Source organism: Lemur catta, chromosome 4, assembly GCF_020740605.2.
Source record: "Lemur catta isolate mLemCat1 chromosome 4, mLemCat1.pri, whole genome shotgun sequence".
NCBI classification, from domain to species: Eukaryota; Metazoa; Chordata; class Mammalia; order Primates; family Lemuridae; genus Lemur; species Lemur catta.
This window is the reverse complement of record NC_059131.1, coordinates 31,598,525-31,623,669: the sequence shown is the minus strand read 5'-3', so window position 1 is coordinate 31,623,669 and position 25,145 is coordinate 31,598,525. Positions and strand designations below refer to the sequence as shown.

The window sequence follows — 25,145 nt, the reverse complement described above, 5'->3', positions numbered from 1 at the left end:
GGGCCTGAGAGGCGTACACAGGGCCTCTGTTTCCTAAGGATTCACACACGCTACCAACAGGACATTTCAGCTGCTTCGGCGCCATTTTATGCAATGAAACAAAGGCAGGCTAGCTGCCAGAGTGACGCTGACAAATGCCTGTCCTGATTAACTGGGCTCCTCCACGTCCCAGAGGGCCCGCCCCGCCCAGGCCACCTTGGTTGCTGTTCAGAGTTCTCAGGCTGTGGCCTCCCTGCTTCCCCAGGCTCCAGGATCTGGATTCCTGTGGCCTGGTGGGCAGGACTCCCTGCGTCACAGGCTGGGAATCACCCAAATTCCACACACTGGCCTCCTTGCCCTGGGACACCTGCACCTTGGGCCAACTGACCAGGGCGTCTGGACTGTGACCAGAGTCTTCCCACCCTCATCCCAGCTCCCCACAGCCAGCTCAGGTCTCCCAGGCCCTCTTCCCATGCAGGAAGGGTCTACTCCCTGTGGCTGGCCCCTCGGCCTGCAGTGGACAACTACTGAATGCTGAGAAACGACAGATGGTTCAGAGCCAGGCAGGAGTTTGAGGCCAACTGTCCTACAAAGGCACCTTCCTTAAATGGCCACCCCAGCCCCCAGCTCCATCTCTTAATCACATCACTAATGAAAACATCGCTGAGGTGGATGACAGAGCAAACTGTGAAGCCGTGAAAGAACAACTAAAGACGATTAAATGATCTCAGGATGGGCAATGACTTTCCATGCTGAGAAGAGTTCATACTGGGAAAGACCTGACTCGATAAAAAGTTGACATCTCTGTACATGAAAAATATCCTAACATTACAGGCAAGCAGGCCTCAGAGGAAAAGTTTTTGTGACACCAAGGGTGACACCCCTATCACATTTATCCATGAATTGCTGTTAATATCCTTGCCGCTTTTCTGTTGGGAGCGTTAGGTTGTCTGTTCATACATTAAGCAAAAAAAAGGCTACTTATTTTGAACCCTTTGATTTTTTTAAACATGTGGATGTATTGCCTATGAAATAAAAAAGAAAAACTGACATTTTAAATATAAATCAGATAAAATATTTTAATTGATTCTATGTGAACAGTTAATGAATGAAACTTTAATACTAAAAAAAAAAATTCCAAAGGGGAATTTCTGCCACTGCTCTCAGCCTAGACACAGGGAAAGGTGATTGTGAAGGTGACTAAGTTGGTCTGTGGCAGCCCTGTCCTCGGCTTCCTGCTCTCTGTCTCACTTCCACTCACGTCTTTCCTCACAGTCTTCCTCTGTCACCATTTGCTCTCACAGGGGCTTTGATAAACTCCTCCATGCTCAGGGGCCGAGGGTGCCTTGTGGAGTTACTCACTCCAGGAAGCCTTAAGGAGCAGGGACATAGCTGATGCCTTTGGGCTCAGACACCATTTTATGTTCTGACTTCAATACTGCCTGCCATGCCTGCAGCAAGTCACCACGAGGTGACTTGGTGGGGGCTATGAAGAAAACTTATAGGTTTATTGATGGTTGATGTTGCCTTTTTTTTTTTTTTTCTTTTTTGAGACAGGGTCTCACTCTGTTGCCCAGGCTAGAGTCACATGGTGTCATCACAGCTCACTGCAACCTCAAACTCCTGGGCTAAAGCAATCCTCCTCCCTCAGCCTCCCTAGTAGCTGGGACTACAGGTGCACATCATAATGCCCAGCTAATTTTTCTATTTTTTAGTAAAGATGGGGTCTCGCTCTTGCTCAGGCGGGTTTTGAACTCCTAAGCTCAAGCAATCCTCCCACCTCAGTCTCCCAGAGTGCTAGGATTACCGGCATGAGCCACCAAGCCCAGCCTGACCTTGCTTTTCGATGAGATTCTAGAAGAACTGAGTCCAGGCCTAGACCCATAGATGTGTCCTATCTACAAAGCAGGTAGAAAGAGAGCCAGCTCTCTAGGGCTAGCATCCTCGGAGTCATTTCCCCACATGGCAGGTGCAGGCAGAGTGCTCTTCTGTGGCCCCCGCTGAGGATGTTCTGTGGTCAGCAGGTGGGCAAACAGGCAGATGACCAGGGCCATCTTTGCTCCTGGGCACCCAGCACTCCTGACTCTCCTCTTTGCTCCTGGCTCTTCCAGCCCAGGCCTTCATTTGGCCAAAACAGTCTGTAGGACAGAAAAAGTGTCTCTTCTCTGCCCAAGCCCCCTCCCACCCACACACAGCATGGAGGAGCAGCTCTCCACTTTCCTGGTGTGTTTTGCACACACTGGGTGGTGGCACACATCAGCCACAGTGTTTAAGTCCATTATTCCCAGGGCAGCAGTCCCTGGCCCTTCTGACGGCTGTCTGTGGTCACCCTCTCTGCCCGGACGGCATTGGCGCAAGCCTCCTCCTCTCCAGATCTCCTGTGCATCTCTCCCCTCCCTTCTTGTCCTGATAGAGTCCAGGGAAGGCAGAAAGCTACAGATAGGCTGGAGGTTCCCTGAAAGCTGAGGATGGAATACCAGTGGGCAGCTGGTCCTGTGGCCCGCCCTGCCAGGCTCCAGAGCTAAGGGCCTTCTAAGGCTGGGTCACAGCGCCACCGTGTGATGGTAAAAAGCTGTCGGCACCGCCAGACACAGCCGCTCACAGCTGGCCCAAAGAAACCTCCTGAACTAGTTCACTGTCCAGTTGCTGGGGTCATCCCCAGATCCCAGGAAAACCCCATCCTTGTGGACTGAGGGACAATTGTCAATCTGAGGTCCCAGCCGCATTTCTGACCCCCTATGGCACAACACCTAGGAAGGGCCGGGCCTCCTGAGTCAGGTGAACTTTGTCACTCCCAACTCCTCTGTTTCACAGAGGTCTGAGCTTGGACAATTACATGACCTTGTTGAGCCTCAGTGTCCTGTCTCTAAAATGGGAATAATAAAAAGGCCACTGAGGAATAAATTAGGTACTAAAGGACACAGAGCAGTGGCTGGCTCACTGCAGGTGTTCCGGAAACCACGGTTTCCTTTCCCCTCTGTCTGCGCTTGGTGCCTGGGAACCTAGCCTGGCTCAAAGGCAAGGCCAAGAGCACACCAACACCACAGCCTAGGATGAGAAACTGTTCTACCTCAGCTCCTGCAAGAAACCATTCCTAGCTACTTCATCAGCTACTCTGTGCCTCCCTGACCCCCCCTTAAATTTAGGGCAAAAAAACCAACCTGGTTTGCCAGGGACTGAGGAATTTTCTGGAGCATGAGATCTTCAGGGTTAAAACTGGGGGTGTTTCAGGCAAACCTGGTCAAGTTGGTCACGAAGTCCTTACATTGCCTCACAGTCTAGCTCTAGGACTCCATAAGCATAGTTAACAGAATCTCTGGGGCCGTAGCCCAGGAATCTGCATTGTAACAAGCTCCACAGGTGAGTCTTACAAACACCAAGGCCTCCGAGCCACGGCTCTGACACCCTCAGGCTGTGGTTCCTCATTGCCATCTAGGGCGAGCATTACTTGTCCGCCAGGCCGTAAGTCCCCTTAGGCGAGGCACGGCACATGCGCAGTGATGAGACAAAGACCAACACCGGGCCCCAGACGGAATCTGCAGAGTGGACCCGCAGCACCTGGGCACAGGTTCGCATCTCAGCTTTACAGTTCCTGCCCATGTGCTGCTTCTCCACTTTCCTCCATTTACTAATTAAATATTTGTTGAGTGCCTACTGGCTTGGCAGTTGGAACTTACATCCTAGTGATGCGAGACAAACAATTGACACTGTGTAAACATAATAAACTTAGATGGTAGTAAATATAATGAGACAAAACAGGGTGACGTGACCAGGATGGACTTTGAGAAGGTGATATTTGACTGAGCCGCAAAGGTTGCGCAGCCAGCCACCCGATCTGAGGGTGGGTGTTCTTGGAGAAGGAACGGCCTCTGCAGAGGCCCCAAGGCGGAAAACAAGGACCAGGAAGACGAGAGCAGCCGGAGCCTGGCGAGCCGGGGCAGAGAGGGAGGAACCGGGGCTGGCGGGGTGAGCGGGGGCCGTGCGAACCCGCGGGGCCCCCTGGACAGACGCAGGCCTTTGCAGGTTATTCCGAATGCAGTGGAAAGCCATCAGTGATACTAAGCAAGACATGACAGGATCCGATTTGTGTTATTAAAGGTTCATTTGGGGTTCTGCGTGGAGAAGGAATTGGAGAGAGACAAGAAGTGGGCGTTGGAGCCAGTTAAGAGGCTACGGCAATAGTTCAAGGGGGACATGACAAGGACTCGGGATACAGGCTGGAAGAAGACACAGGACTGCTGCTGGATTAGACGGGTGGGGGAGAGTGCGCAATGGAAGCCGTCTCCTAAGCTTTTCAGTGAGAACCCAGTTGAATGGATGAAAGGACCATTTTGTGGGATTCCCAAGGGGAGGAGAAAGTTTAGGAAGGGAAAAAGGCAAGAGATGTGTTTGGAATGTGTTTAGTTTGCACTGCCTATGAGTCCTGCGAGCTGCGATGGCAACTGTGCTGAAGGTGGGGCCGGGCGCAGGGAAGGACAGAAGCGCAGGGAAGGACACACGAACTTCATCCCCAGGCCAATTTAACAGATTGAAAGATTACAGTAATTTTTAGTTTAGCCAGAACAGATGCTATCTTTTCCTTCTGAAAGGAATTCTTGTTAAGAAATTTGAAAAATTGGCCAGGCATGGTGCCTCACACCTGTAATACTGGCACTTTGGGAGGCTGAGGCAGGAGGATTGCTTGAGGCCAAGAGTTTAAGACCAGCCTGAGGAACAGAGGGAGACCCCATCTCTACAAAAAAATTTAAAAAAAAAAAAAAAAGAAAGAAATTTGATCATGAAAGTAAAATGCCACATCGCACAATAATGACTGCATTAGTCAGGACCCCGTTTGTTTACAAGTGACAGAAACCCAAGTCTAACTGGCTAATGCAAAAGGGCACTATTTTTGGCTCTCAGAAAGTGCATGGGTGAAGCTAGTTCTAAAAATCAGAGACTCAAACACCTTCAGATCTCTCTGTCACTTGTCCCTGCTTCCCTCTAGTTGTAGCCTTCATTCTCCCTGGCCAAATATCTCAACAAGGCTAGAAAGATGGCTGCTGGGGCTGTTGGAAGCTCTGGGTTTATACACTTTATGTTTCTAAACATAAAGAGAAAAGACTCTTTCCAGATAGCTCAAGACAGGAAAATCCCAGGGAAGGACTCTGATTGGTTTATCTCAGGTCACACGACCATCTCTGAACTAATAATGTGCAATGTGGCCAGAGGGATGGTAAAGTATGACTGACCTAGACTGGCCATATGTCCACTGAGTTTAGAGGGGCACAGTATATTACCAGAAGAAAGCAGAAATAGATGTTGGGAAGATAGTAACAAAATCTGCATAATATCATTTTCTAAGAATAGAAATAGAATCTTACAGCTAAGGGCTGGGCGTGGTGGCTCATGCCTATAATCTTAGCACTCTGGGAGGCCGAGGCGGGTGGATTGTTTGAGCTCAGGAGTTCGAGACCAGCCTGAGCAAGAGCGAGACCTTGTCTCTACTAAAAGTAGAAAGAAATGATCTGGACAGCTAAAATATATATATAGAAAAATTAGCCAGGCATGGTGGCGCATGCCTGTAGTCCCAGCTACTCGAGAGGCTGAGGCAGGAGGATCGCTTGAGCCCAGGAGTTTGAGGTTGCTGTGAGCTAGGCTGACGCCACGGCACTCTAGCCCGGGCAACAGAGTGAGACTCTGTCTCAAAAAAAAAAAAAAAAAAAAAGAATCTTACCGCTAAAAGAGATCTTAGAAGCCTCACCAACCTCCCAGCCAATATAAGACTCTCTTCTACAATATCCCAGCTTCCTTGTGATCACATTTATAGCTGGGAAATAGACTCCTTTACCAGTCAACTCACCCCATTTCTCAACAATGCTAATCATTTTAAAAATCACTTTGTCTCCTTGTAGTACCCACAGGCTCCAGTTGTAAGTCCCTGTTCTTTTCTCTAGGGTAACACTGACTATGTCATTCCTTCTTTCACAGATATTTGAAAGCAGCTCACAAATCCCTCCTCAATCCTTTCTTCTCCAGGATCCATATTCCTTGGAATTTTAACTGTGGTCACCATGGATGGCTTATTGTTATGAGAAAGGGAGGGGCATCTAGCCCTCTGTATCATTAAGGTCAGGGATTATGGTATCAAGGACTTCATGGGGAAAGGCAAAGGAATCAAAATAAGGAAGAAAAGCTCCTCAGCCCAGCAAGCTTTCCATAGAAAAGCACAGACTCTACCCAACTGCCTGTCTGCTCCCAGCAGGGAGAATACAATTAAAGAGAATTCGGTTTTACACTTTAAGTTAAAAAGAAGAAAATAGATATGAAAAATATAAATGTAGAAGAAGAAAAAGTTAAAAGAAGCCTAAAAGGAAATAAAAGGCTAAGGACAGAGGGAAAGGTATAATGAAAATTTCAAAAGGAAAGAATATATCCATTAACAAAAGAGGTTTTTTGTTTTGTTTTTAAAAAGGGGTCTCCCTCTGTCTCCCAGGCTAGTGTGTAGTGGCATGATTATAGCTCACTGCAACCTCCAACTCCTGGGCTAAAGTAATCCTCCTGCCCCAGCCTCCTGTGTAGCTAGGACTACAGGCACGTACCACCATGCCTGGCTAATTTTTCTATTTTTTGTAGAGATGGGGTCTCACTTTTGCTCAGGCTGGTCTCAAACTCCTGGCCTCAAACAATCTCCCGTCTCAGGCTCCCAAAGTGCTAGGATTACAGGCATGAGCCACTGCACCTGGCTGACAAAAGAGTTTTTAAAGGAATAAAATAGTTACAACAGAACAAAATTCTCTTAATTTAAGAATAATTGGCCGGGCGCTTTGTCTCATGCCTGTAATCCTAGCACTCTGGGAGGCCGAGGCGGGCAGATTGTTTGAGCTCAGGAGTTCGAGACCAGCCTGAGCAAGAGCGAAACCTCGTCTCTACTAAAAATAGAAAGAAATTATATGGACAGCTAAAATATATATATAGAAAAATTAGCCGGGCATGGTGGCACATGCCTGTAGTCCCAGCTACTCAGGAGGCTGAGGCAGAAGGATTGCTTGAGCCCAGGAGTTTGAGGTTGCTGTGAGCTAGGCTGACGCCACAGCACTCTAGCCCCAGCAACAGAGTGAGACCCTATCTCAAAAAAAAAAAAAAAAAAAAGAATAATTAAGAAACATTCGGGTAATAAAATAATAATCAGTTAAGTAACATAAAAGATTTTCAAAATGACTTTAAACATTATAATACTAAAGGTAAAACACAGCCAAGCATGGTGGCATGAGCCTGCAATCCCAGCTACTCTGGAGTCTGAGGCAGAAGGATCCCCTGAGCCCAGGAGTTCAAGACCAGCCTGCACAATATAGCAAGATCTCATCTCAAAAAAAAAAAAAAGAGAGAGAGAGAGAGAGAAAAAAAACAGAAATAGGTTAAGCTAAAGACAGAAGAACAGAGTCCAAAGGCTATAATCACCAGGCAGAGTTAGGTGGAGAGACTGGTGGACTTTTTCTAAGCCTAGGGCTCTCTTTAGGGCACCCCTCTGGCAGCTATGCTTTGTGTCCAAGCCCCCAATAAGTCTCACTTCCTTAAGTATCTTTCAGGAAAGGCATTCAGCCTGGAATCAGAGGCCATTTATTTGCATGACTCATCTAGCATCAGTCAGCCCCGGCCCTTCAATCATTACTCTTATGACGTGGATTCGAGAGCCCTCATGCTCATGGATTATCACATCAGGAATCATCTTTAAGGGTGATTTCACATATCTGGAAAACTATGCACAGATAGAGATATACATCCGTTGGACCAGCAATCCCACTTCTCAAATCTATCCCAAAGATATACTAGCAAACCATTCAAAACAATGTGCGAACAAAGCTCTTCATTGAAACACTATCTACAAAACCAGAAGACTGGAAACAATCCAAATGTGCATCGGTAGGGGATACTTAAATAACGGTGGTACATCCACATAAAAGGATGACTGTGCAGCTGCAATAGAGTGGGGAGGACTTCTAGTTGCAACTTTGAAATAATCTACAGAATTATGCTGTTAGTGAAGTCAACAGGAATAGAACAGCTTCTGAATAAAAAGGGAGAAAGTAGAAAACAAATATGTATATATTTGCCATATTTTTTAAAATAAACAATGGAAGGATAAGCCAAAAAGTAATTTTAAAATGATTACCAATAGAGGGAAGAAAGAAATAGGATTGAGTGGGCAAGAATATAGGGTAGACTTCATGTTTTATAGTTTTGACTTTGGAAGCCTGTAAATGTTTTAAATAAATAAGCCAAAAAGAAAAAAAAAAAAGCAAGCCCTAAAAATGTAAAACAAGCTGACTTAAATGGCATTCACTGCCTACCAAGTTGGTAATGTAGGTATTTGCAGAAAAATTATTTTGACTTCAAAACACAGTCTTTTGAATACTGTATTTTGAATAAAAACTAAGGACAAAAATTACCATAAAAGAGACTTAAACTACATTTCATAATCTTATTGTTAGAGATAATATTGGTATTATTATTTTGAAACATGTGTGTGTATGTAGTAGGGTAAAGCAAATAGGTAACTAAGTAATTATGTCAAAGTTGTATTTTCAGGACAAGAGAAAAGAGATCCAAATATAAAATTAAAGGGCATGAATCCTGAAATCTTAAATTTGAATTGTAAATATCATCATAAACTCAGGCTTATTTTCTCTTTTTAAAAAATATGCACTTCACATTTCTGTCCACTGAAAAATCCTAGAAAATATGGCAACCATGGAGTAGCAATAAGCAACTCTAGCACCCAAACTGTGGTCTCTAAATAACATTTCCTAAGAAAAGGAACCAGGTTCCTGGGAGAAATGACTGATTCAAGGTTTGAAGGAAGAAATGTACAAAACACATGTGGAACATCTTGTAATGTCAGAAACAAGAAAACTATTAAGGACCTCAGATTATGTTAAAAATACCCAGGAAGCAAATTGATGTGACTTCTGCTAGCCAAACATTGGACAAATCAACCATGAACAATAATAACAAGGTCAATTAGTCAATCCTGACATTTACACACTCAACAACAGAGCCTCACAGTACATGAAACAGGAAAAGATAAAACTAAAAGCAGAAATAGAAAAATGTATTGTAGTTGGTCACTTTCATACCCTTCTCTCAATGACAGAACAAGTAGGCAGAAAACCAAGGACATAGAACACTTGAACAACACTATAAACCAACTTGGTATCACTGACATTGATAGAATACTCTGTCCAACAAGTGCATCAGAACATTTACTAAGATAGACAATATTCTGGGCCATAGTACAAGAAATTTAAAAGGATGTAAAGGAGCTCTGACCACAGTGGAATTAAACTAGAAATCAATAGCAGAAAGCTATCTGAAAGACCCCAAAATATTTAGAAACTAATAAATATTTTTAAATAACCCATGAATCAAAGAGGAAATCAGAAAGTATTGGAACTGAATGAAAATGAAAACACAACAATTTGTGGATGTCAGCTAAAGTAGTACTGACAGAGAAATTTATAGCACTAAAGTGCCTTATTAGAAAATAAGAAAGGTGTAAGTCAATGACTTCAGCTTATTCCTTAAGAAACTAGAAAAATAAGAGAGCAAATTAAACCAAAGTAAGCAAGAGAAACAATAAAGAAAAGAAATCAATAAAGTAGGCCTAGTGCAGTGGCTCACACCTGTAATCCTAGCGCTCTGGGAGGCCAAAGCAGGAGAATCGTTTGAGCTCAGGAGTTTGCTCAGGACCAGCCTCAGCAAAAGTGAGACCCTGACTCTACTAAAAATAAAACATCAGCTGGGTGTGGTGGCTCACGCCTGTAGTCCCAGCTACTCGGGAGGCTGAGGCGGGAGAATCGTTTGCACCCAGTTGCAGTGAGCTACAGTGACACCACTGCACACTACCCAGGGTGACAGAGTGAGACTCTGTCTCAAAAAAAAAAAAGAAAGAAAGAAAGAAAGAAAATAAAAACCAGAACAATAATAGAGAATATCAATGAAACCAAAAGCTGTTTCTTTGAAAAGATAAATAAAAGTAAAAAACCTCTAGCCAAACTGAGAAAAGACACAGTTATCAAGGAATTAGGGAAGGGACTACAGGTCTTACAGATAATAAAAAAGATAAGAAGAGAAAATTATGAATTATTTTATGCCAATAAATTCAACAAATCCAATGAAATAGACAAATTTTTTGAAAGACACAAATATCAAAGTTCACTCAAGAATAGATATCCCATTCCAGCAGCTGTAGCAAATTAAAATAAAATTTTAAAAATAAAAGATAAACAAATAGATAACCTAAATAGCTAGACATGGTGGTATGCACCTATAGTCACAGCTACTCAGGAGGCTGAGGCAGGGGTATCACTTGAGGCCAGGAGTTCAAGGCTGCAGTGTGCTATAATGGTGTCTGAATAGCCACTGCACTCCAGCCTGGGCAACATAGCCAAATTCCATTTCTATTTTTTTTTCACTTTTTTAATTATAAAAGAATAAATAGATAACCTGAATAGCTTTATATCTATTAAACAACTTGAATATGTAGGACTGAAAAAAAAAAAAAAAAAAAAAAACCTTTCCACAAGGAAAACTGCAAGCCCACAGAGCTTCACTGGTGAATTCAGCCAAATATTTAAAGAAGAAATAATATAGGACTTATACACTGGGAAGTACAAAACATTGCTTAAAGAAATTAAAGACCTAAATAAATGGAGAGATATACCATATTTATGGAATCAGAAGACTCAATATTGTTACATTTATAGTCAGTTTATTCTTGACTTATCAAGGAAATTTAATCAGGAAAAGATAAGCTTTTCAGCAAATAATGCGATAATTTAGGTAACCATATGCAAAAAAAAAAAAATTGAGGGCCTTACCTCACTCCATACACAAAAATTAACTCAACTCAAAATGAAGCATAAATCTAAATGTAAGAACGAAAACATAGAATAAAATCTTGGTGACCTTGGGTTAGGCAAAGATTTCTTAGATTTGACGTCAGAAGTATAATCCATGATAGAAAAAAATAAAATCAATGAACTGAATTTCATCAAAATTTTAAAATTTTGCTCTTTGAGACACCATTAGAAAATGAAAACCCAAGCTACCAACTGGGAGAAATTACAAATCATATATTCAACAAAGAAATTATATCTAGAATATACCAAAAAACAACAACAATAACAACAAAAACCACCTCTACAAGACAAACAACCCAATAAGAAATGAACAAAATGCCAGGGGTGGTGGCTTATGCCTGTAGCCTCAGCACTTTGGGAGGCTGAGGTGGGAGGATCACTTGAGCACAGGAATTTGAGGCTACAGTGAACTATGAACATAACCACTGCATGCCAGCCTGGGCGACAGACAGACACTGTCAAAAAAAAAAAAAAAACAAGAAAGAAAAGATTTTAACAGATACTTTATGAAAGAAGATATTTAAACGTCTAATAAACACATGAAAAGCTACTCAACATTATTAATGAAATTCATTGTATATAAACTATAACTCAAAAACCACTCTAAAATTTAAAACTAATTGGTTGCCTTGAGAAATTATTAGACCATCAACTCATTATAAAGATTGGTAGAAAAAGAGAAAGAATCAAGAAATTATCCAGTCTTTCCCTTTTTTTTTTTTTTGAGACAGAGTGTCTCTTTGTTGCGCTGGCTAGAGTGAGTGCCGTGGCGTCAGCCTAGCTCACAGCAACCTCAAACTCCTGGGCTTAAGGGATCCTCCTGCCTCAGCCTCCCGAGTAGCTGGGACTACAGGCATGTGCCACCATGCCCGGCTAATTTTTTCTATATATATTTTAGTTGGCCAGATAATTTCTTTCTATTTTTTTTTAGTAGAGACGGGGGTCTCACTCTTGCTGAGGCTGGTCTCGAACTTCTGACCTCGAGCGATCCACCCGCCTCGGCCTCCCAGAGTGCTAGGATTACAGGCGTGAGCCACCATGCCCGGCCCAGTCTTTCCCATTTTAATTGTGCTTTCAGAAAGCCAAACATTAATAGTTAAAAAGAGAAAGGGTTTTTAGAACCATAGTCATAAACGCAGACGGAATAACAGAAAAGCAGCATTGTGTAATCCTCAATAAAAAAAAAATAAGAGATCTAGACAAAGATCGTCAATGGCTGCTAAAACATTAGGTTAGAGGCTGATGAAGAATTTTATAATGGATAGATTAGCCTGACCACATCTGAAATCACCAAGCAAAATTAACATCCCTAAATGTTCGACAACCGGACATTATATACTTGCTTTTGTGATGCAATAGTGCACAGAACCATCTAGAACATATTTTTGGAAAAAAGATCTGAATATCATCAAGCTTCTAAATCTAATTACCATGAGGGATTGAAGAACATGTTAAAAGAGGCCTTGAGGATAAAATTAGACAAATTTTGTGGGAAATTCCATAGGTCAACAAAGAAATGTCATAAAAGGGGGTGGGAAGAGAAGGAATTGGAAGATTAAAAGAGACTTAAAATATATACCAATCAAATGCAAAGTGTAGACCTTGTTTGGATCTTGATTCAAGCAAACCAAGTGTACAAATACCTTTCGCAGAGGAGTGTGAAAATCTGAATGCAGACTAGGTATGGAATGGTGCTAAGGAATTATTATTACTCTTGTTGAGTGTAATAGTGATACTGTGGTTATACTTCTTTAAAAAGTGATTATCTGTTGGGTAGACATACTGAAGTATTCACAAGTTAAATTAAAGCATGTCTGGAATTTCCTTTAAAATATTCCAGCCATAGGGGCAAATGTGTGGGAAGGAGATAGGTGAAACAATATTGACAATTCTTTAAAGTGTCTACATGGCAGTTAACTATACTATTCTCTCTACTTTTGTGTATGTTCGAAATTGTCCATAAAAAAGAATTGGGTTTTGGTTTTGTTTTGTTGAATTTTCAATGGGCTTGTTCATGCAGATCACAGTGCTCTGGCTGTGTTCTGACCTACTGAGAGTTCAACAGGAGCATCCCCTCCCTTCATCCATACAGAGGCCACACAGGCAATGTCTGTAGGGTACAAACGAGTGAAATGAGTCAGGGGTAAAGATGACAGCAAAGCAAGCCAGGGAGTTGGGGCAGCTGGCACCTACTTCTGTGTTGGAGATTAACAGAGGCTGGCAGGGACTGTGGCAACCAAAGGCCACATACACATCCAAAAGTGGGCAACCAGTCTTGCCATGTAGGAATAAGGGCCCCAGATGACTGAGTTTCTCATTTTCCATTACAAACTGGAAATCTGGGCATTCCTGTGAAATCTCCCAATATGTAGGCAAATGATATTTTTTAAATGTAAATATTTTGTAAGTCAGTGCTGGAAAGCCCAACAAAACTTGTCTGCAAGCTAGGTCTGTTCTACAGACAGCTGTTTTGTAGTCCCTGACAACACACCATATAATGTGTTAATATATAGTAATGCATTAATAGCTGGTTGACATTCTTGGCAGTTGGGTCACACTGCTGGCACAACTGAGGTTGCACACATTGGCAATCTCCAGATCTTTTACATGCAAATATCTGTCATGCCAGGCATCCCCCACACATGGAACTTTGAACTGAACACAGGCTTACCATTACTTCTATTAAATTGCATCCTGTCATTTGTCAGAAACATTTGCCCCTGGATTGACTGTACTGTTTCTCCAAATTCTACTGAATCTGCACTCCTTTTCCGCTTTGTCACCCACAGCTTTGATGAGCCTGTCTTCATCCAAGAATTCTACAAACCTAATGTCAACCTAGGTTTCCCTCCCGCTGGGAGCCCGGGGGCTGTTCAGCTATCACTTCCATCTTCCCTCCCTGTTTTTTCACTTTGTATTTACTCATCTTCCTCCTTGAAGCCACCACACGTTATTTTCAGGCTTAATCCACTAGTCTGACGTTATTACTAATGCCATAGTACTTGTTGGTTTTTAAAGCATTTTCCCATAATATAATATTGTTACTTTATTTTTATCACCTATCACAGCCTTAAAATATTCTATCAGCTTCGCAGATTTGACTACAAATAGGCCTATAGTCGTTTGTTTTTTTACGGTCCACCAATAATTTCTTAGCTGAAGATTTCTGAATTAAATAAAGAAAGAGCAACTAGTTCAGCTTCCTGCCTTCCCACTCCAACATCTTATAAGAAAAATAGTTCCAAAAGTCACCACCATTCCAGCAGTAACCAGTAAGGACAAAAATAATATATTTAAGAAGCATGTTCTAACCATGACAGTTGTCAGAAAACAGAATGGGTTACCTTGAGAGGAAATGAAATTCTGATGCTAGCACTTTTCAAATATTAATAGAAGGTGAAGTTTTGTATTATAGAAGGGATTCCTCCACTAGCAGGTTGGACAGAATGGTCTTTCATTCGTTTACGAGTCTGTGAGCCAGTGGCGACGTCCCTGGCTTGGGCGTCTGGGCGCCAGGCTCAGGTGGGGGGGGTGGCCTTTCTCACACATCGGCTGGCGTGGGGGGTCTCCATTCTGAACCTGGGGCCCCGGTGGGAGACGGCATCCGAAGGCTGGGGCTGCTAGCTCAGGAGACAGACAGGAGATCACCCTCCACTCACTTTCTCTGAGATTTCTAGGTCTTCCTTTTCACCACTCCGGATGGTATTTCCATCCAGAATTTACCAACTCTCAGGTCCATAAAGCAGCTGCAAACCGCCCTTTTGAGAGAACACGTCCCGGAGACCTCCCACCCCCCAACTAAACCTGCCCGGCTTTGCCCACCCCTCCTGGGGCTGTGGGGCAGCGGGCATCCACCCACCTCTTGGCCCGGTTTCCGGGCCCCTGGGAGAACTTCTGAACGGGGATTTGCGACATGCCACTCGGTAGCCCTAGAAAAGTCTCCTCTCTGGTGTGCCCGCTAATGCCACCACTGCAGACCGACAGCAGGCAGAAGGGGCACAGAATGGGCAGGGGAAACGCCCGGGCACGTCCCCAAACTCTGCGAATCCGCCCGCAGCGGGCGGGGGGTCTGGGCAGGGACGAGGGCCGCAGTATAGGGTCTCTGCAGCCCGCAGGGAGGGGTAAGAACTCGTTATTACTAGTTACAAGCGAGGAAGCAGCTGGCCCAGATCGCCCCACGGCTCCATTCGCGCCCCCGCGCTGGGCCTCGGGCCCCGGCTCCGCAGTGGGCGGCGGTGCTCGGGCCCCGCCCTGGGGCGAGGGGCCGCGGCGGGGTCCCCGGGCCTCACCCCGACGCGAGCAGCTCGGGCCGGCCCTGTGGAGTGAAGCGCCCGGATACTCGACCCCGCGCCCAGCCAGGGCCACCACCACAGGGCAGCGCCCCGGCACATCCGGTCCGCAGCCGCGGTTCTGTGGCAGTTAAGGGCCTAAGAAGAGGACTAGCGGGGAGCAGTAGGTGGATGTCCGGGTTCGAGCGGCTGCATCTTGCACGGTGGCAACAAACAGCTTGGAAAAAGACTATGAAGTTCCACTGCGAGCTGCTTCCTGCCTGCGGCCGGCCGAGCGAGTCAAGCGGCAGAACAGTCAGGGACGGGAACCGAGAAGCCTAAAGAGAGACTAACTGCTCCCTTCGGGCAAGGAGATACATAAAAGGGGGTGCCAACATCCAAAAGGGTCGTGCTCCAGGTGAGGCTCGAACTCACAACCTCGGCATTGCTCTGCATGTACTGCTGTATAAGTACCGCGCGCTAACCGATTGCGCCACTGGAGCTCCGCTGAGCCGGCCTCGCGATGGCTCTATCAGGGTGCACTCGGGCCCGTGCGGGCCTCGGCGGAGCATGCGCGTTCGCGGCTGGCGGTTCGGCGGGAGCGGGCCGGGGCGCCAGCCTTCTTCGACTTGGGGCAGGGCTCGCAGCTGCGGCCCGGCGGCCCCCGGCCAAGGGAGCAGGGCAAGCCTGCGAGTGTCTCCCTCCGGGATCGTGGGGTCTGTTAGCATGGCCGTGACGGGAGGGCCACCGGGCCTTGCAAAAACCGCAGCCCGCAGCCTGGGAAGCGCCATGGGAGTAGCGGCCCGGGAGCCCCGCCGCGTCCTCTGTGGGCTTCACCTCCCGGGGGCGGCCGGCGAGGGGAGGGCGCAGCCCTGAGGACCCGGCGGGCGGGCCTCGCCGCGGCGCTGACGCGGGCCGGGGGAGGGGCTGGCCGGGCGGCCTCGGCTCCTGGCCGCCGAGTTCCGGGATGGCCGCTCGCAGCCCCGCGCCCCCGCGTGGGAAGTCGACGGGAGGGCGCGACCCATCCCCGCGCCCCCGGCGTTCGGAAGACCTGTGAGCGCGTCCCCGCGGCGGCCGGCCCGGCGAGGGCCCGGGGCTCGGGTGGCCGGGGGCGGCGACCGACCTTCCACGGCCAGGCGGGGCGGGGTGTGGCACTGGGGCCTTATCAGACTCGTAAGGTTTTCTCCGGCCCGGTGTCCCGCCCCAGCGGTGCTCGGGCACTCCAGGCAGGAGGCGTGTCCCTGAATCCTGTCAAGCCACCTGCATTCCGAGGACACGAAGATAACTCGGGAAGGGGTGGGGAACCTGCGGCCTTGGGGCCACATGTGGCCTTCTGGATCCTTGAGTGCGACCTTTTGACCGAATCCAAACTTGAAGGATTTGTTCTGTGAAGTTTGATTTCGGTCGAGGAACTTGGAGATCTGGAGGGACACGTGTGACCTTGAGGCTGCTGGGTCCCCACCCCGTCTTTGTGGGCTCCGCTCATCCAATTTAAAAAGAAAGAAAAACTTTTTAAAAATTATACTTTACCATTCCAATGATATAAAAATGAATATAAGGCATACAGAGTTTATTGATGAAGTCATTATTACTATATTTATTTTTCTTCTCATCTCAAATTAAAATTTAAATATTTTTGTCGGCCCTACGCACAGTTCCCGTGTACCTCATGGATGACTCCGCCAGGAACCTCCATCCTCCTGGGAGAGCAGCAGCAGCCAACTCCACAAAGTGCCCCCCACTCCCTCTGTCTCTTCCTTCAGTCGGGTCTCACTCATCTTGGTTGTCTCCCGAGCACCTGTTGGCATGTTGGTCACCTTGTTTGGTGACCTCTGCTCTCTTAGGAGAGCCAGAAGAGCAATAGAGAACCAGCATGAGCCAGTGATGGGCAGAATGAAGGTCATGTGTGTAATCACCTTGATGGGGACTTGGCCATAGTAACAGGTTGTGTTAGGGTGACGAATGTCAAGCAGTAGGATGGTACCAGACTGTAGAAGGCCTTGAAATTCAGAAGAGGTTAAAGTGATCAGGAGGCAGCAACAGACTCTGTAAGGCAGGGGCCTCCTAGAGTGGTTTTGGGGAAGCTCAATGCCATGTGCAGATGGGATTATTCACCCAGAGAAAGGAGCCAGGCGAGACCATCTCCATGTGGTTTTGTAAACCAAGAGACACACATTGAGACTCAGGAGCTCAGAAAGGGGATGGTCAACGCCCTGCAAGATGCCATCAGGCACTAGCCAGGTGGTGGGATGCAAGGCGGTTAACAACAGGCCAGGATTAGGGCTCCCTGGAACATATGTGGGCCAAGGTAAGTCAGATGCAGCAGAGACTGTTCCTTCAAAATAAGTTCCTCCCAAAAGTTGGAACAGGCTAAAAAGACAAATGCATGGTTTACCGCAGGGTGGGGATAACTCCCCCCCCACCCCGCCTAAATTGAAAGGGGTTCATTTCCTGGTAAACAATAAAGTAAGTTGTGAACCCATACACAGTGCCTTCTCAAATCCAGCAGCATTTGCAGAATCTGCCCTTCCTCCCTCCTGAGTCTCTCAGGCAGAACCTACCTGGTGAGTCACGGGCAGCAAAGCTGGCCCTTGGTGGTCCAGTTTCCCTTCTCACTCCCCTCATTCCTGCCTCCATTCCTTTACTGGTTCAGCAGATACTGACTGACCTCCGACTGTGTTCAAGGGCAAGGCAGTGCCTCATAAAACGAACTTAGATAACTTAGCCCCCAAGGAAACGGGGGCTCTGTTGAGGAGCCTAGCGAGGTAGTGCTGAACTTGGTGAGGGGTAACATCAGAGCCTCTGCTGCTGGAGATACTTTTGAGCAAGGAGAAGTGTCCTGGGACCTGCAAATCACTTGACCTCACCCAGACTGCCTCTAAGGAGCAATGAACTAGGAGTCTTAGCTGTGGTCCTCTTAAGGTCGTAAGAGATGGTAAATATATCTCTTATTATCTCCAGGCCTCACTTTCCTTATCTATAAATTGAGGAATCTATTTAATTATTTAATCTAAGGCCAGATAAGAGCTTTCTAGCCTAGCTTGACTGAAGAACCCTTTTCACCAAGAGTTGGTATACTCTTGCCAACACCTTGAAATTATTTTAATCATATAATAATTTGTGCATGATATATAATAAAGAAGTGATTTTTTTTTCTTTTTTTTGAGACAGAGTCTGACTCTGTTGCCTGGGCTAGAGTGCCATGGCATCAGCCTAGCTCACAGCAACCTCAAACTCCTGGGCTTAAGCAATCCTTCTGCCTCAGCCTCCCAAGTAGCTGAGACTACAGGCATGTGCCACCATGCCTGGCTAATTTTTTTCTATATATATTTTTAGCTGTCCAGATCATTTCTTTCTATTTTTTAGTAGAGACGGAGGGTCTCGCTCTTGCCTCAGGCTGGTCTCTAACTCCTGACCTTGAGCAATCCTCCCGCCTTGGCCTCCCAGAGTGCTAGGATTACAGGTGTGAGCCACCACGCCTGGCCAAGAAGTGATTTTTAAATAAAATAAAATTTAATATAGGTCTGTGTATAACTTTGAAACAGTAATATCTATATTATAAAAAGATTAGTCTCAACTTCTTCCCATTTACCAAGTATTGCAAAATGTTTAATTTGCTTTAAATTAATTATGTAAGGGGAAAGCATGCATTGTTAACAAATAACTTTTAAAATAACATATCATATTTGGTATTGGGACAAATGTATATTAAAATGCATGAAACTTAATGACTCACTGTAGCATCAAAAATAGACAAAAAAACTGCTTTCCTAAATGAATGTTTGGAATTTGTGCCTTTTGCACTTAAAAAAAACTGGCTTATTTTTATTACTTTCATGTTTTATGTCTAAATGACGAGACAAAACAGAAGGGTTCATGGTGCTGTATGCAAGTACCATCCTACAAATATTGTGATGTGTGGATGACTGGTCTTTATTTCTACTAATGAACAGCCAAATTGGATCTAATATTCACTATATTTTCACTCTGTGACTTTGGTTTCTGATATACAAGAGACATCGTGATGAGTCACGCAGACATTTTGATCAGCTGAATGCTATTCATGGGTCTAGTGAATGAAGATTATCTTGATTCAAAATTGTAGAATTATCATCTTATGGTCCTCATTTACTTTATTTCAGCAAACCTTTTAAATTTTATATTTTTAGCCAGCATTTAATTATGGGCATATATTAAGCAGCATATGACCTTAAAAATGTTGCTACAGAGCAGTCAAAACCCACGTGAGGAGCCACCCGAGCAGCTGTCACGTGAACACACATCTGGTGTTCAGGTCAACACGCATTTGGAGGCTCCCAAAGCGACTCCATTTTAATTGGGGGAGCGAGGGAGGGCAGAGTCCTAAAGAATTAGTTTATTATTTTTCTAAATAAAAATTTTAAAGACGCCACTGCCACTTGTAACGGTGTGGATCATCTTGAATACCTTTCAGAATCCCCTACGTTTTGCAGTGTCTAAGGGGACACTGATAGTCTATGACCCTCACTAGTACCACAGGGGTAAATGACTCTTAATTTTCCCTTAGGAGGAGAAGGATGTGTGGGTCTCAAGGCACAAGATCTTGGGACATCTGATGCAGATTTGAACCAATTACACATAGAGTGGGGCATGATGATAATTTGAGGGTGCACAGATTCCCTTCACTCTGGATTGAAGCCAAAATGAAGAAGTGGTGAGAACCAGTCTGACGAGAAAAATTTTAAAGATTGGTTGGTAAGATCCAGTGTTGATGAGAGTGTGGGGAAATGGACACTGTTCGTTTTGTTTTAAGACAGTTTAGCAGAATCTGTCAAAGTTTTAAATGCATATACTTTTTTTTTTTTTTTTTTTTGACACAGAGTCTTGCTCTGTTGCCCAGACTAGAGTGCCGTGGCATCAGCCTAGCTCACAGCAACCTCAAACTCCTAGGCTCAAGCAGTCCTTCTGCCTCAGCCTCCCGAATAGCTGGGACTACAGTCATGAGGCACCATGCCCGACTCGTTTTTTTTTTTATATATATTTTTAGTTGTTTGGCTAATTTCTTTCTATTTTTAGTTGAGACGGAGTCTCTTTCTTACTCAAGCTGGTCTCGAACTCCTGACCTCAAGCCATCCTCCCGCCTCGGCCTCCCAGAGTGCTAGGATTACAGTAGTGAGCCACTGTACCCGGCCACGTATGCCTTTTGACCCAGCAGTTTCTATAGGATTCTCTCCTATAGAAACAGCCACACCTGTGAACAAATATACCACATTTCATCAAATTAAAGATGTCCTAGATTGTAAAGTGTACCATTATTTTATGTACCATTTTTTTAAATGTTACCATTTTAACTATGACACGGTACCTTCATAGAATTAGAATTTTTATTCTACACTTAAGATAGCTCTTTTGGACAGACTCAGATGTACATTTTTAATCATATAGCCTTTTGAGAGCTACTTCTTTCTGCTCACATTTTCAGCCTCGTAGTTCCTTCGTTTACACACACTGCAAGCAGGAAAGCAGCTCAGGGTGCTGAGCTCACCTGATGCGCTTCCCTGCACCCTGAAGTCTTGCCCCTGAACCCCTATCGATGGGAGGGTTAGTTTGATGGCAGCTGATACATCAATAGCTAGTGTGACCACATACTTTATCCTCTGAATGGGGACATTTCTGAGAGCAAAAGGGGACACTATTAATAATACTGGACCAACAAACTGAATTGTGACAGTCCCAGACAATCTGGAACATGTGGTCACCCTCATCATAGCTCCCTTTTGTGCTACTATAAATACATAAAATATAATTACAGAAAATTCCTTGTTAAATTTCTTTAAATGGTAAGAACACAGATGGGGTGTGTACCAGTCAGCGCAGTGCTTCTCTGCTCCAAACACACCCTTCTTTGCCCTGCTCTGTGATCCTGGAGCTGGGCCCTGACAACCTCTGCCAGCTGGTGCCGCTGTTAGGTCTTGTCAGTGGGAAGTGCTAGAGGAACACTGAAGGGACTTCTCTTCCTAGTTCCAGTGCTCCTCTTCTGGCTCCTACAGCACAGCTGCCAGTGGGCGGCTTCCCGGTGAGACTTTGCCAGCACCAGGCAGACAGTTTCCTGCTTGCCAGCCGCAGCCTGCAGCACCTCAGCGGACTTCTCTGCCAGCCAGTGGGCCACAACCTCACCCTCGCCAACGAGTTCTGGATCTCGGCCTTGGCGGGGAGGGAGAGCTTGTCCTTCCTTGGCTTCTCCATGTCAGCCCTAAAGGTAGTAGTCGCTCCCTTTGTGTGCTATTCGTGTGTTCCTTAGAGTTCCATCTCCCTCTCTTAGCAGCGAATCCCTTTTTACCAGTTAATGATTCTTTGCATTGAATTTTCCCTGTTCAGATTCCTGGTGTGCTTTCTGTCTCCTGACTGGATCCTGGCTGATACGGGCTGCATTCATTATTTATTTTCACTTGTCCTTTGAGAACAAAATCCTTCAAAGCATATGGAGAACATGGAGGTAGGTGGGTAAAAATAACGCACTTACCTGGGGCTTGCCACGTGCCTGGCACTGCTTCAAGAACTTTACGCCTTATTAACCAGTTTAATCCTCACAACAACACTGTGAAACCAGTAGCATTATTATTTCCCCTCACAGATGAGGAATATGTGGCCAAGTGAGGTTGTATCATTTACCTCAGCAAGTGGTAAATGCAGATTGTGTGACTGGAAAGTCCACACCCTTGACGCTATAAAGAGCAGATCGCTCATTTTGCCACTGGGATGACAGCAGTGAGTGTGTCCTTTGATGCACAAAAGTTTTTAATTTTGATGAAGTCCTATGTTTAGTTTTATAAGAAACTGCCAGACCCTTTTTGTCAAAAGTAGTTGAGCTACTTTATATTCCTACCAGTAACGTTGAGTGTTTCACTTGCACCACATCCTTGCTAACACCTGGTGTCGCCAGTCCTTAATGTTAGCCTTTCTGCTGGGTATGTAACGGCATCATTATAGATTTAATCTGTATATCCCTGAAAACTAATGGTGTCGAGCATTTTTTGATGTGCTTATTAGCCCTTTGTATATCTTTATGAAATGCTTGCTCAAATCTTTTGCCCATTGTTTTGTTGGAGTTTTGTCCGTTTGTTTTCTAGGTTTTAGTCTTTTTTAAAAAATTAAGTTGTAGGAATGGCTAAATAACTTTGAGCTGGCCTGTGAGTGTCTCCCGGAGGGACTTTGTGCCCGTGAGGTAAGAGGAAGACATAAACCTTCTGTTCTACTTGCAGAGAGCGCTGAAGGGCTGACACTGACCACAGTCTCATGCGGGCCTTTCTCCTCGGCTGCCCCACCCTGCCCTGCCCTGTGCAGCAGCGTCTTAGCTGGGGCAGCCGGCTCCGTCCCAGGGTCCGCAGCCAAGTTTGATCACATTAAGGAGGCAGTGTGTTGGAGGACCAACCACTTTTATTACTTTATGCCTTGACCTTAGAATGTAGCCCTCCCTGAGATACAATTCACAACCATAAACAAATCTGTTATAATACAGAATTAAGCTTATAAAGATAGATCAGTCAGGGGACAGAAACCATGCCAGCCGTTTAACAGAGAATATAACATAAAGAATTTTTAACTAGGTTTAAAGTTTTTAACCAGATCACTGAAAAGTAAAAAAAAAAGTGTGGTATCACATAAGTAGCAACTGCAAGAAGCAGCTACCCACCCTAGGGCTGAGGGAAAAATGGAAGAGGTTGAATCATGAAAACTTAGAAGTTGGAAGAAGACCTCTGCAGAATTGGAACTCAGACCTGTGGGGAAAAAGTGGTCAGGCCACTTTAAAGCTGATTCTGCAAGTACCAGGAAAATTGCAGATTGGATTTAGAAACGGCTAAAGGAAGGAGCTGGTCCCCTCTTCCCCTCCCTCCTTGCAGTCTCCCTCATTACCGGGCTTGGGAAGAGCCTAACATAGAACCAGCTGGGCGAAGCATAAATGGAGTTTGCAGAGTCCCAGCCCCAGCATCAGAAAGCAGAGGACGGAAAGTGAGTTTGGAGCTGGGAGACAAAGGGCTTAATGTTGTACAGAACACAGTAGCCCTGAAGGCAAACAGGAAACTTCTTAGAATAAACCACCCAGAAACATGAGAGTTATCTTAAGAGCGATGATCTTAAGACCAATGTCCAAGCATCTGCCATATAGACTATACTTTTGTTGCTTCCTTTGATAGTTCTAGCTCAATTGTTCCCAAGCTTTAGTGTCTGAGAATTACTCTCAGACTTTGCACCATACTCTGATCCCAGGGAGAAGTTGTTTCTCTCCAATTACGTGAAGAGAGGGCTGGCTGAGGAAAGTGGCGGGGAGCAGTAGGTCCAAACATCAACAGCTTCTCAACAATTTCCACTGATCTCCCAGAAGTGAGTATGGGATTGAGAGTGCAAGTTCCTGAGGCCCCAAAAGAGAAACATGGGAAATCTTGGTGAAGTTGTGGAGAAACCAGAACCCTCCCACATGGGTGGTGGGAATGGAAAATGGTGCATTCACTTTGGGAAAGTCTTTTTTCCATGTTAAACACTAAATCTAATAAATGAAAGATATAAATATAAAACACATATATACACGAGAACACAAGAAGGACTGTCACTGAACCTGGAATTGCAAGGAATCTGAGGACCTGAAACTACCAGGGATGACTAGAAGAAGGCAAGATTAGATTGAAGAAAGAAGCTGTAGCCCAGGACACACGGGGGAGCCAAGGGCAGGGTCCCTCCAAGGATGCTGGCAGCAGGCAGAAGGGGCTTCATACTCAAGGCGGGTGAATGCAGGGACGACCGCTAGGGTAACTAGCTGGGGCACTGAAGCAGGAGCGTTGACCCCATGCACCCTGACCAGGGCCCAGGTGACTGTGATAGGTTGTCTAGACCAGGCAGGAGGGAGTCAAGAATGTGGGAGCTTATAGCAGAGAGACAGGGTGGTCCCTGGGGTGGCTGGGCCCACCCAGGAGAAACCTGAGTGCCCAAGCCCAGAAGACTAGGTGCTGAGATGCCCTACCTGGTGGCAGGTCTTGCCTGTCCCCCCCCCGCTGAAAATAGCACAGAGAGCAACTCTGGCCTCATCCCCCAAGCAGGCCATGCACACGGAGACAGCCAACAGTCCACCTGGGATCGTCCACCATACAGATGACTTTGCAGGAGGATCACTAGATGATTTGAGAAAAGCCAATACCATCAAAAAGAGACCAGATCTTCTTACAACTTCTGTGGCTGTAAAATAAAGAAAAAAAAAAAAAAGGACCAAAGGAGAAAGATGTATACCTGGAAGAATTAACAGACCAAACTGAACAGTACGTTGTGGCAGAAGCTGGCAGTTGTTCACCAAGTCTGCCTTGCTTCCCTCCTGGGAACACAGCAAGGACTTTCCCAGACTCCCTGGAAGTGAGGTGCCACCGTGTGACCAGGTTCACAGTGGAACGAGAACAGATGGTGCACACCACTCCCGCCAGGCCTGGCCTGCAAGTACCTCTGCGCCCCGTGTCCCCCTTCGGCCAGCTGCCTGCCACCATCCAGGGCAATCCTGGAAGATACATGATGAAGGAGACAAGCTCCTCTGTCAGCTTCTGTCAAACCAGGTCCCTAAATGGCTGTGGGGACCCTGCTGCCTCCCCACTCACCCTTGTAATGGTGAGAAGGGAACTTCCATTGGGTTGAACCACACTGAGTTTGGGGTGTTTTGTTATTTCTTTTTTCTTGCTACAGCAGCTAGTATTACCTTCACTAATATAAAGGCCACATTTTAAAATAAATCCTTTCCTTGAAGATACAAAGGAGTATATTACATCTGTGAGATAAAGACAGCCAATTGCAGGAGGGAATCAATTAGAGACTTTGTAAATATAAATATAAACTACTGAAATGTAAAACTCAGTGGATGAGCTGAATAGTAGACTGTATCAATTAAATAGAAAAAAAAAACACTGGAAGATTAGGCATAAGAACATTTCCAGAATGCAGAACAAAGGGAGATGGGGGAAAGAAAGAAAACTTAAATGACATGGAG

General features: G+C 45.4%; 2 long non-coding RNA genes and 1 other non-coding gene across 6 annotated transcripts in view; 1 reads left to right on the top strand and 2 right to left on the bottom strand.

Moving 5' to 3' along the window:
* The window catches only part of LOC123636847, a 22,364-nt gene extending 7,219 nt beyond the window's left edge, over positions 1-15,145 (bottom strand). The window contains exon 1 of the long non-coding RNA XR_006734677.1: positions 14,737-15,145. This is a non-coding gene — a long non-coding RNA (uncharacterized LOC123636847). The remainder of the gene's footprint in view (positions 1-14,736) is intronic.
* On the top strand, positions 15,141-25,145 carry LOC123636846. 4 transcript variants are annotated; one of them, XR_006734675.1, is made up of 4 exons: positions 15,141-15,563; positions 21,175-21,383; positions 21,503-21,620; positions 22,387-25,145. It is a non-coding gene; the product is annotated as an uncharacterized LOC123636846 (long non-coding RNA). The 4 variants fall into 4 exon arrangements; XR_006734673.1 differs by having other exon boundaries at positions 21,146-21,383; XR_006734674.1 differs by having other exon boundaries at positions 21,146-21,383; positions 23,393-25,144.
* TRNAI-UAU lies at positions 15,556-15,648 on the bottom strand. Its single transcript is given in 2 exon segments — positions 15,556-15,591; positions 15,611-15,648. It is a non-coding gene; the product is annotated as a tRNA-Ile (tRNA).